The sequence below is a fragment of the Eublepharis macularius genome, chromosome 7 (genome assembly GCF_028583425.1).
Source record: "Eublepharis macularius isolate TG4126 chromosome 7, MPM_Emac_v1.0, whole genome shotgun sequence".
Taxonomy (NCBI): Eukaryota; Metazoa; Chordata; class Lepidosauria; order Squamata; family Eublepharidae; genus Eublepharis; species Eublepharis macularius.
Genome location: NC_072796.1, coordinates 18,894,712 through 18,906,988, shown reverse-complemented (window position 1 = coordinate 18,906,988; position 12,277 = coordinate 18,894,712).

Here is a 12,277-nt window from a genome sequence, read left to right as displayed (position 1 = left end):
GACAGATCAGAGATTTGTATAACTCGGACTCTGTAAAGGGAGGTATACGAATAGAGAATTCGGAACTAGAGCAGACCCTTCTTAAAGAGGACAAGAAAAGAATATCCAAGGTATACCAAGTACTGTTGAAATGGTATACTGAGGATGAGACAGTTAAAACACAAATGGTGAAATGGGCTATAAATTTTAACAAAGAGATAACAATGGAGGCATGGGAATACTTGTGGAAGACTACAATGAAGACAATGACATGTACAAATATTAAAGAGAATATCTATAAAATGATTTATCGTTGGTACATGACACCAAAGAAGATTGCGCTAGGGAATTTGAACACTTCTAATAAATGCTGGAAATGTAGGAAGCATGAGGGCTCCCTCTATCATATGTGGTGGTCGTGTGAGGTAGCTAGGCAGTACTGGGGGGAAATAATAAGAGAAATGAGTGAAATTTTACAATTTCAAATAAATAAGAACCCAGAACTCCTGCTACTAAACTTGGGAATGGAGGGAATTCCAGCCCATCATAGGACGTTGATATTTTATATGACAGCAGCAGCTAGACTTTTGTATGCGCAAAAATGGAAAGTACAAGAAGTGCCAACTATTGAAGATTGGACCTACAAATTGCTGTACATGGCAGAAATGGACAAGATGACAAGAAAACTGAGAAATCTGGACTCAGGGCAGTTTAACACAGATTGGGAGAAGCTGAAACAATATCTGGAGAAGAAATGGGAGGTGGGAGGAAAACTGTGGCAGTTTGAGAACTACTGAAGTATAATAAAATGTAGAGGGGGGTGACTTTACCGGGGGGGGGGAGAGATAAATGTGAATTTATAAGCAGTTAGATTAACAGATTGATATATATATAGATATATATTGGTTAATAAATAGAATATTGATAGAAAATAATTAAGGATAAGGATTAAATATACGGATTGAGTAATCAACAATATTTTCTTTCTTTGATAAGATTTGTATAATGCACCAAACTGAATGTATAGACGAGTCAAATTGATTGACTATGTGACGAGAGTTATATAGAATTACCATAAAAAGATAGAATGAGTAATACATAGAGAATAAGTCAAATTGTTTGATTTAAATGTGTAAGATTTTTATGGTTTATGATATATAGGTTTATGATATATAGAAATATTCAAAATTGGAAAATGGGATAAATTGTTTATCCAAGATGGAAACAAAGACTTACAGTTTGGGTATACAATAAGAAAAGTAGTTAAGGATGTACTGCTTAGTATAATGGAGAATATGTATTTGTTTTAGATAGAGAAATTTAATAGAAGTAAGGGAAAAGGGACAAAGGGTTGGAAAACTGTTGGAAGTCAACAAAAGGGGGGGAAAGGGAGGGGGTTAGAAATGAAAAATTTGGGGAAAATTGAATGTAAATGTAAAAATAACGGATTCTAACCCAATAAAAATTTTTTCAAAAAAAAAAAGTTGGCAGGTGAACAAAACCAGGGAAACTTTGGCGCCTTCTCTAACAGAAGTGTGTAACCCACATACCAGTCCTAAGTTCTTTTTAATTTTTTTTAAAAAATTATTAATTTTCCAAGCCAATTAAAAAAAAACACAGAAAGGAATACAACTACCAACTGAATTACAAACATGGAGAACAAGATTGCAAAAAAAAAGCACATTAAAAAACCCAAAAAATAGACAATGCTGAATCAAATTATTGACAGATGGCTTGATATTCGACACACTTTTCAAATTATCTTACAAGATATAACCAGGAGAGAAATTCATTGATGGCACAGAGGATTTTTTAAGAGTATTTCTTTGTATACTATATACTTAATTCCTTTTCCATAATTTGTGGAAAAGCTCAGATAGATCCTAATGTTAAATACCTTTCTGATTCATATATGAAATAAAATCATGGCATGTTTCATGGAAATCTGATATTTTAACTTTGCCTTTTAAGTACTCTAAGTTATGTTAATTTTTCTGCCATAGCTATTTGCCGTAGCTCAGAATACCAATAATGCAATGTTAAAAATTCTGCAGATTTCCAACACTTTGCTATTACCCTATGGGCTATCATCAACATAAACATGATTAATCCCTTGGATGTCACTTTTCCTTTTTGTTCACCCCAAATTGTTAACAAGGCCAGCGCTGGCATGGCATAAATGGTTTGATGCACAATATTTTCCATTTCTGTAAATATATTTTCCCCAAACTGTGATACTACAGGGTATGACCACACCAGTGCTAAGTTCTGACTCAGTGAACTGAACTGTGTCAGGCCTTTCCAGTCTTTGACCTGGTCCCAAAGTTTCTCAAGGACATTTTCCGGCCTTATTGGCCGTCTTCTGTCCCCGACCTGGTCCAAAACGATTAAGCTTGGAGAAATTCCCCAGCTCAACTATGTGTCACCCTAGTTCCTCACATTGACCCCAAAGAATGGAAGAAATTGAATGATGGAAGGAATTATGGGACCTGGGTTGGTTAATGGAAAGGGTTGTGAGAAAAGAGGAAAGCAGTGGTGCTTCCATGCTACTCGCAACCACTGCTCTTAACCATGGGGTGGGAGATCACCAGTAGGCAAAATAAATTTTAATACATACACTCAGACCAGACCCTCTAATAACAATTATGATACAATACAAGTACAAACAAGATTTACTCAAGAAAGAGGGATGGGAGATCAAACTACAATTCACATTCATAAGAAATCAAACTTAAGTAACACGATTTGAAGTTGGAACAACAGAGGAGACAGAGTTGCTCCTCCCCCTCAAGAAGAAGAGCCCTGCAGGATCAGACCAGTAGTCCATCTAGTCCAGCATCCTGCCTTTCACAGCGGCCAAGCAGTTACTCTGGAGGGCCAAAGCCAGGGCATAGAAGTGGAGGCCTTCTCCTCATGTTGCCTACGATTGCCAGGTACCCTTACACTCATGGCGGGGTGGGGAGCCCGGCATGCACCTTGGTTGTTCTCATCATGCATGCTTTGCACTGGGCCGATTTGGGCCCCAAACAGGCTCAATTAGGCCCACTTGGGGCCCAAATTGGCCTGGTGCAAAGAGCGGGAACGCTCCTGGGGAAGCATGACAATGCCAGTCCTGGGAGTGATGTCATTGCACTGCCCTAGGAGCGCACCCTGGAGGCCTGTTCCCCACTTTTCCCCCCACCGGCCAGGTGAGTGGTGGCGGAGGGTGAGAGCAGGGGATCCCTCACTCCCACCAGGGGAACAGCAACCCTAATGTTGCTCCCCCCGGTTGCTCTCAGACGTTTCTACAGCTTGGTCGGATCTCTGTGGCGAGTTGCTGCTCGGGGGCTGCTGCAGCTACTTTTAGCTCCTCATCAGGTTCCTCTGTTCTGTGCACAGAGTACTCCTCCTCAGGTGGCTTCCTGCTCCCTTCTGCCTCTGAAATCTGTTTTCTCTAGTGCTTTCCTCAGACTCCTCCTACAGCTCCCCCTCTGGGCCAAACCAGCTTTTTCTTCACAAATACACTGAACACTTAAGGTTATGCATGCAAGACCTCAGCCAGGCTTCCACTCTCTGTATATCTCTCACAACATTTTCCCCTCTCTGTGTGATTGACAGTAGCCTTGGTTTGCCCACAGTCACTTATACAAAGGGAGAACTCCTGAGCTCTTGCTATGGAGCTGCTTTCGCAGGCTTATTATCCTTTCAAACCTCATGCAGGCACCCAGTGGCTCTTTCAGTCAATCAAAATTTGTGGAAACTGATTGGGTTTTTTTGCATAAATTATCCTAGTTTGTCATTCAGTTGTTCAGCTGAGAAGATTTGCAAGTTTTGACTCCCCAAATGCAGACTCCCCCCCCCCCCCCGCCTTTATACTGCAAACAGACAGGGATTCTATTCTTTTTCTCTGGACACAATTTAGTTTCTTTCCTTTTTGCCTTCGATGCCAAAGCTTGCTGCAGCCAGTCTGCCTAATCTATCTTCTCCCCAGCTATGATTCCCTGTGTTGAGGGTCAATGCATGTTGCACAGTGGGGCATTGATTTGCAGCATGTAGCTCGCCTTCCTTTTATTTTTCATCGTTAGTACCTGACTTGGTACCTGGAGACGAGCTGACTGCTACCACCGTGATCTTGCTACGAAGGACCCTTTTGCAACAATTATGATGAAATGCTTGGTTTAAAAGAAATGAGAAGCTAAGCTGGCTTGACATCTGGCAACATGAAAAATTCATGTTTTCTTTTTTTAAAAAAACAGCTGCTATTCACCACTAATAGAACTACAGCTTGCATTTTTAAATTGGATTGCACTCCACATAGAAAACCGGAAATGCTTGATACGTATTTTATTTATTTGATTGAACCAGCTATCAGTTGGTATGATGCATGTGTTCACCTCACTGTATTCTATGCAGTATCAAAACTCTCTTCTTCCATCTTAGCATTGATTTGGACATACCCATTGTATTGACTTTTGTACCCTGGCACACAAGTGAACCACAGTGTAGTGTAGGGGTTAGATTATTGGACCAAGTCCTGGGGTCCAATTCCCACACCATCATGATGCTCTCTTGGGTGACACAGGTCTAGTCACACTAAGTCTAACCTACCTCACAGGGCGTCATTACTCCTCAACAAACACAACACTACAGTTTGGTGTAGTGGTTAAGAGCAGCAGGACTCTAATCTGGAGAACTGGGTTTGATTCCCCACTCCTCCACTTGAAGCCAGCTGGGTGACCTTGGGGCAGTTACAGGTCTGCCAGAGCTCTCTCAGCCCCACCCACCTCACAGGGTGATTGTCATGAGGATAATAATAACGCACTTTGTAAACTGCTCTGAATGGGCGTTAAGTTTTCCTGAAGGGCAGTATATAAATCAAATGTCATTATTATATTATTATACAAGCAGCCCCCCTATACACACTTTAACGTGGTGAGGGGGTTTGAGTGTGCCAGTGAAGCTGAGAGCAACATCGTCAGGAGCACAGGCTTGGTCAAGAGTCTAAACTCCTGGAAGAGTCACTCAAGGTGGAATGGTCAAAACTGAGACACCAGACTAAGATGTATCCACCCCCTTCAAGAATCAACGGTCACATCAGCAGAAGAGAATTGAATGTTCCAATGGTGATGGGAATGGAGGAATTCTGAAGGTTAGCTACTGGGCAGCAGCAGTAGTGGAAGGTGACACTGGCAGAGGATCTTTCACAGACAATGGCAGTGTCACTTCAACTAACCCTAGTTAGTACTGAGAAGCAGAAGAAGGCAATAGTAAATCACTTTTGCTAATCGCTTACCTTGAAAACCCTATGATGAGACAATCAGCATGTGTTTTATAGATTACAGCAAAGCTTTTGATTGTGCAGATCATGAAAAGCTACGGATGGGGGTGTCACAACATCTCATTGTTTTGATATGCAACCTGTACTCTGGACAAGAGGCTACTGTTAGTACAGAATATGGGGAAACAGAATGGTTTCTGATATATTGTCGAAGGCTTTCACGGCTGGAGAACGATGGTTGTTGTGGATTTTCCGGGCTGTATTGCCATGGTCTTGGCATTGTAGTTCCTGATTTTTCGCCAGCAGCTGTGACTGGCATCTTCAGAGGTGTAGCACCAAGTTTGACACTGAGAGATCTCTGTCTTTCGGTGATCCAGCCCAGAAAATCCACAACAACCACAGAATGGTTTCCAATTGGCAAAGGTGTCAGACAAGGATGCATATTATCTCCCTACCTGTTCAACCTCTATGCAGAGCATATCATAAGGAAAACAGGATTATATCTAGAAGAAACTGGAGCAAAATTGGTGGAAGGAAGATTAACAATTTGATGTATGCAGATGACACCATGTTACTGGCAGAAAATAGTGAAGATTTGAAATAACTACTGATAAAATTAGTGACTACTGAGGAGTTACACAATTTTAAAGTTAAAGTTGACAATGAGGAAATTGAATTTGTCCAAGATTTTCTATTCCTTGGCTCAATCATCAACCAACAGGGAGACTGCAATGAAGAAATCAGAAGAAGATTGAGACTTGGAAGAGCAGCTTTGAGGGAGCTAGATAAGATCCTTGAAGATAAAGATGTCTCTCTGGGAACCAAGATCAAGATAATTCAAACAATTGTATTCCCCATTACAATGTATGGACCTGAAAGTTAGACAGTGAAGAAAGTTGACAAGAAAAAAATTGATTCATTTGAAATGTGGTACTGGAGGAGAGTTCTGCAGATATCATGGACAGCTAAAAAGACAAGTAAGTGGGTACTAGATCAAATCAAGCCTGAATTCTCCCTAGAAGCTAAAATGACAAAACTGAGGCTATCATACTTTGGTCACATTGTGAGAAGACAAGGTTCTTTGGAAAAGTCAATAATGCTAGGAAAAGTTGAAGGCAGTAGGAAAAGAGGAAGACCTAAAACGAGATGGCTTGGCTCAATAAAAGAAGCCACGTCCTCCAGTTTGCAGGATCTGAGCCAGTCTGTTAATGATAGGACGTTTCAGAGGTCTTTCATTCATAGGGTCACCATAGGTCAGCAGTGACTTGACAGCAATTAACACACACACAACACGCACACAAGCAGTTCTTCAGGCAGCAGCTGCAACAGTATTCTCAGGACTGTCCATCCAGTTACTTCTACCAGCCTTACCTGCAACAGATTGATTGATTAGATTTTTAGCCTGCCCTCCCCACAAGCAGGTTCAGGGCGGGTTACAATCATAAATAAATCACAATAGATAAAACCAATAAAATACATCTCAGTGCAAACAGATTTCGGCATTCCAGATGGGGAACCCTTCCCCTTTCCCTGCCCACCATACACAAGGGAAGAAAGGAGTGGAGGTGTGGGTTGGTGAAACTCTAACTCCTCAAGCATGGGGGCAAATGGACCATATGCCCCCCCCACTGGCAGGAGACCGGCAGGGAGGCTAATTAGATGGATCCAGTGCTAGCCTCAACCATATGCCTGGCAGAACATCTCTGTCTTACAGGCCTGCCAAAAAGATATAAGATCTTGGCGGGCCCGAGTGTCTTCCGACAGAGAGTTCCACCAGGTTGGGGCCAGGACAGAAAAGGCCCTGGCCCTGGTCGAGGCCAGCTGAGCCTCCCTGGGGCCAGGGACCACCAGTAGATGTTTACCTGCAGATCTCTCTGAGGTACATACAGGGAGAGGTGGTCCCTCGGGTATGCTGGTCCCAGTCCATTTAGGGCTTTATAGGTCAGAACCAGAACCCTGAACCTGATCCGGAACTCCACAGGAAGCCAATGCAGCTGCTGCAGAGTTGGAGTCACATGTGCCCTGAATGAAATTCCTGTCACGACACGAGCAGCAGCATTTTGGACCCACTGCAGATTCCGGGTCAGACCCAGGGGAAGCCCTGCATGAAGCAAGTTACATTAATCTAATCTGGAGGTGACCGTTGCATGGATCACTGTCATTAGGTCATGGATTGAGAGATAGGGGGCAAGCTGCCTGGCCTGCCGGAGATGGAAAAAGGCAGTTCTGGTAGCAGCACCTGGGCCTCCATTGACAGGTCTGAATCTCTATCCCCCCCCCCCCATGGCCCAAGTACAGGACCTCTGTCTTCGTGGGGTTTAACTTCAGCCTGCTGTGCTTCACCCATCCAGACACAGCCCCCAATGCTCTAATTATGGCCTCGGGAGCAGAGTCAGGCAGTCCGTCCATCAGCAGGTACAACTGGGTGTCATCTGCATATTGATGGCAACCCAGTCCAAAACTCCGTGCCAGCTGGGCGAGGGGGCGCATGTAGAGATTAAACAACAGTGGGGAGAGTAATGCCTCCTGTGGGACACTGCACATCAAGGATTGGGGCGCTGATAACCTCTCCCCCAGCACCATTCTCTGTCCCCAACTGTGGAGAAAAGAGACAAACTTCTGCAAGGCAGTCCCTTGGATCCCCACATTGGCAAGGCGGTGGGTCAATAATTCATGGTCAACCATGTTGAACGCTGCTGAGAGGTCTAGCAACACCAGCAGCATTGACCCACTTTGATCCAGATGCCTACGGAGATCGTCTGTGAGGGTGACCAACACTGTCTCAGTCCCATGGCCTGGGTGGAAACTGGACTGGAATGGGTCCAGGACCAATGCATCTTCCAGGAAACCCTGCAGCTGCTCCACCACCGCTCACTCAACCACCTTACCCAGAAATGGGAGGTTTGAGACTGGGCGGTAACTGGATGGATCGGTGGGGTCCAAGGTTGGCTTTTTCAGGAGGGGCTTCACTACTGCTTCCCTTAATGCCCTGGAAAAACCCCCAGAGCTCAATGATAGATTAATAATAGCCTCCAACAGGGCCCTCAGCCCATCAATACTGGCCTTAACCAGCCACGAGGGGCAGGGATCCAAGAGGCACATAGTGGGCATCACCAGCCGCAGGATCCTGTCACCATCCTTCTGGGAGACCAGACTGAAGTGATCTACAATTGGACCAGAAGATGGCCAAGGGGTCTCCAGTTCCCTTACTGTATCAATGGTGGTTGGTCGGTCATGGCAGAGAGACAAGACTTTATCTGCAAAAAAGCTCCCGAAAGCCTCACAGCTAATAGCCGAATTTCTAATTTGGCAGTCTCCCTGAGAGAGGGAGACCAAGGACCAAACTATCTGAAATAATTTCACTGGGTGTGAGCTAGCAGATGCTATGGAGGCAGCATAACACTCCTTCTTTGCCACCTTCACAGCCACCTCAAAGGCCTTCATAAATGCTCTATAAGATGATCTTGCCTCTTCACTCTGATTCCGCCGCCACACTCGCTCCAGCCACCTCAGCTCCCACTTTAACCGTTGTAGCTCCTCCGTGTACCAGGGGGCTAATTTGGCATGAGAATGGAGAGGGCAAGGGAGGGTGATTTCATCAATGGCTTCGGAGAGACGGCCATGTCAGCCAGAGGGCATAGGATCCCGCAGAGCATTCGGGAAACCAATTGGATCCATTAGTCTCCACGGGCGAGCATAAATCAGCTCACTGCCTATGCAGGGAGGGGCTGCCACTCCCAGACAAGCCTTCAGCACAAAGTGGTCCGACCATGGAACTGCCTCAATGGCATCAAGGTCCACCTGAATTCCCATCCCAAAGATGAAATCTAGTGTTTGGCCTGCTTGATGCGTGGGAGCCGAAACATATTGGGAGAGCCCTAGTGCTGCCATGAATGATACCAGGTCCGCAGCCTGTGAGGAGGTGGCATCATCGACATGGACATTGAAGTCACCCAAGACAAACAGCCTAGAGTGCTCCAAAGGCCACCCCGCCACCACCTCCAACAGGCTCGACAGGGTAGCTGCTGGTGTGCTAGGCGGCCGGTACATCAGACACATAGCCAAGCTCTCCTCAGCATTCCACGTCAGGCCAACACAATCAGTGCCAGTGGCCTGAAGGAGAAAGATTCCTGAATGAGAATAGCCACCCCCCCCCCGACCATCCATCCGGGACTGGTGAAGGACTGAGAAACCTGGGGGGCGGGTGGGCAGGTCTTTCAAGGTGACTGAGTCCCAACCACAATCCAGGAGGGGCTTTTCCAGATAGAGACTGAAACAACTCCAGTCTCAGTCACCGAAAACCTCTTAGCATGGCCAAAAGTCCTTCTTTTGACTAGTGGGCTTGTCTTCTAGTGACTCACCATCATTCTTGAGCCTGACACTTTTTGCTTCCCAATAGGAGGCAAATACTGATGGAGTTTGGGAGTTGCTGTTCATTAAAATGGGACATTGCCTCCACTTTAAAGGGTTGCTGCCGCTGTCCTATCCACCTGGCACAGTGACTGATTGTCCTCCTGAATTACAGGATGCCTTGAACAATCTTTTCCGTTAGGAGGCCATTCAGAATGTCCCTGTTATGGGAAACCCCTTGGAGTTTTACTCTAGATATTTTTGGCTCATAAAAAAGGATGATGTCTTCAGGCCAATCCTAGATCTCTGTTGCCTCAATAAAGTCCTTGACATTGAAAAGTTTAGAATGTGGACTTCCGGTTTGGGATTCATGGAGGTCTAACGCAGCTCCATTTGCGGAGCTGACCGGATTGCCGTTTTAACCGGCCGGAGGGGTGAAAATAACCCGCGGCCGACTGCTCTCAGGCGGGGAGCAGGCAAAGAACGCTCAAGACCCTAGGGTGAGCTAGATCTCGGACGAGGGGGGGCTCTACACAAGGAGTCTCCCCCCCGATCCTTGAGGTCCCACCTTGCGACGGGTCGGCTATAATCTCTGCGGCAATTTTGGGGCCAATTCGGCTGGCATAAGACCTACATACCCAAGCTTCGATCGGGGAGGGAAGTCGAGAGGAGAATTTAAGATCGAAACAGCGATTACAACCCGAGAAAGTTGAAGAGAAGGTAAAGATCGCTATTTCTTGAAACGGGACAGATTGACAAAAACAGAGAGGAAAGAAAGTAGATTTTTAAACTGCAACAGACTAGTGAAAAGGAGGTGAAGACTCGGCAGGAGTTGTATTTTAAAAGAGACTAAGTTTAAAGAAGTTATTACAAAAATCGGACTATTGTTTTGAATACCTGTGGTTTTGGAGCTGTGGGAAAAAGACACCATCGCGAGACCTGCTGTGGGAAGACGGGAGACAGGAAGTGCGTAACAACAATAGAGTGGCTGGAAGGAAGCGGCCCTTGCCAAGGGACAGGAAGTGGGGAATCGCCATTTTTGAAAGTGGAAGGGTCGTGGCTTCAGCGGAAGAGGAAGTAGGCCATCTTGGATTATAATAACATAGAGAAACCATAGAGAAAAGACGCCCGACATTTTGGATATAAAAAATTAATTTTGGCAAAGATTGGGACATTTGAAAAAAAGGAAAACGTTTAATTATACGCCACGGAGCTGAGGAAGAGAGCAGATTCGTGGGAGCGAGCTAAAGCAAGCCCCACGATGTCGAAAAAAGAGTGGCAATCGGCAATAGAAAATTTGGACAAAAAACTTATAGACATGATGAAAGAACTTAAGGACACGAAATTGGAGCTTATTAAAGAGGTCAAAGAAGTTACACAGACAGTAAAGTCGGAGCTGTCAGAAGTGAAAAAAGGCGTGGAAACGATTAGCAGTGAATTACAAGGAACGAAGCAGAGAGTCAAAACAGTAGAAGACGCGATGGAGAATTTAATAGAAACGCAACAAACAGAGATGAGATCGGTAAAGGGGAGGATGTCAGTTGCAGAAACTAAACACATGGAGAAGCAGCTTCGTTTTCGTGGTCTGCCAGAAGTTGAAGGGAAGTCAGCGCAAGAACAGATGACTGAGGTGTTGGCTGAATACCTGGGGAAGGAGGAGGAGGAAATTGTGGCTATCCTAGATGTGGCGTATCGTGTGAACTCGAGAATTGCAACCCAGAGGAAACTACCAAGGGATGTGATCGTGCAGTTTACAACTAGAAATATGAAAGAGAGGATTGTGACAAAACAATTTCAAGACCCATTGGAGATTGATGGCAAGACGATTATCATAATGAAGGAATTGCCCAGATCAGTGTTACTGGACAGGAAAAAATATAGAGTGTTAATTCAGACTTTGAAGGACATGAACATTAGGTACAGATGGGAGTTACCGGAAGGAGTGTCCTTTGAGTTTGGAGGGGCAAAAAAGCGTATCAGATCTGAGCGGGAGATGGAGAGATTTATTAAGGACAATGAAAAAGACTTACCAACAAAACCATGAATATGGAGTGTAAAGTATTATCTTGGAATGTAAATGGACTAAACTCACCGAATAAGAGAAAAAATATTTTTCATTGGCTACTAAAACAAAAATGTGATATTGTTTGTTTGCAGGAGACCCATATTAGAAAACAGGATGTAAAATATTTAAAATCTGGAAAATTGGGCAAAGAATTTGTAGCGGCTTCCAACAAGAAAAAAAGAGGAGTGGTGTTGTATATAAAAGAGGAGCTGCAGCCAAAATTTGTTATGAGAGATGTGGAAGCTAGATTCGTAGCAGTGGAATGTAATTGGAACTTAAAGAGAGTGTTGGTAGTCGGACTTTATGCACCTAACGGTGCAAAGGAAAGCTTCTTTGAGGACTTAAGGAAGCACTTAGACGATCTTGTATATGACCAGATAATTCTTGCTGGAGATTTCAATGGAGTGACAGATTTGGAACTAGACAAAAAGACTACAAAAGCACAAAAGAAAAGAGGATTATTGCCAAAGCCTTTTTTTGAGTTGATTCAACAAGAGACTCTCGAAGACGTATGGAGGAGAGAATATCCTAAAACCAGACAGTTTACTTTTTATTCTGCAAGGCATCTTACATTATCAAGAATTGATATGATCTGGGCCTCAAAGGACTTAGCGTTATGGACTAAG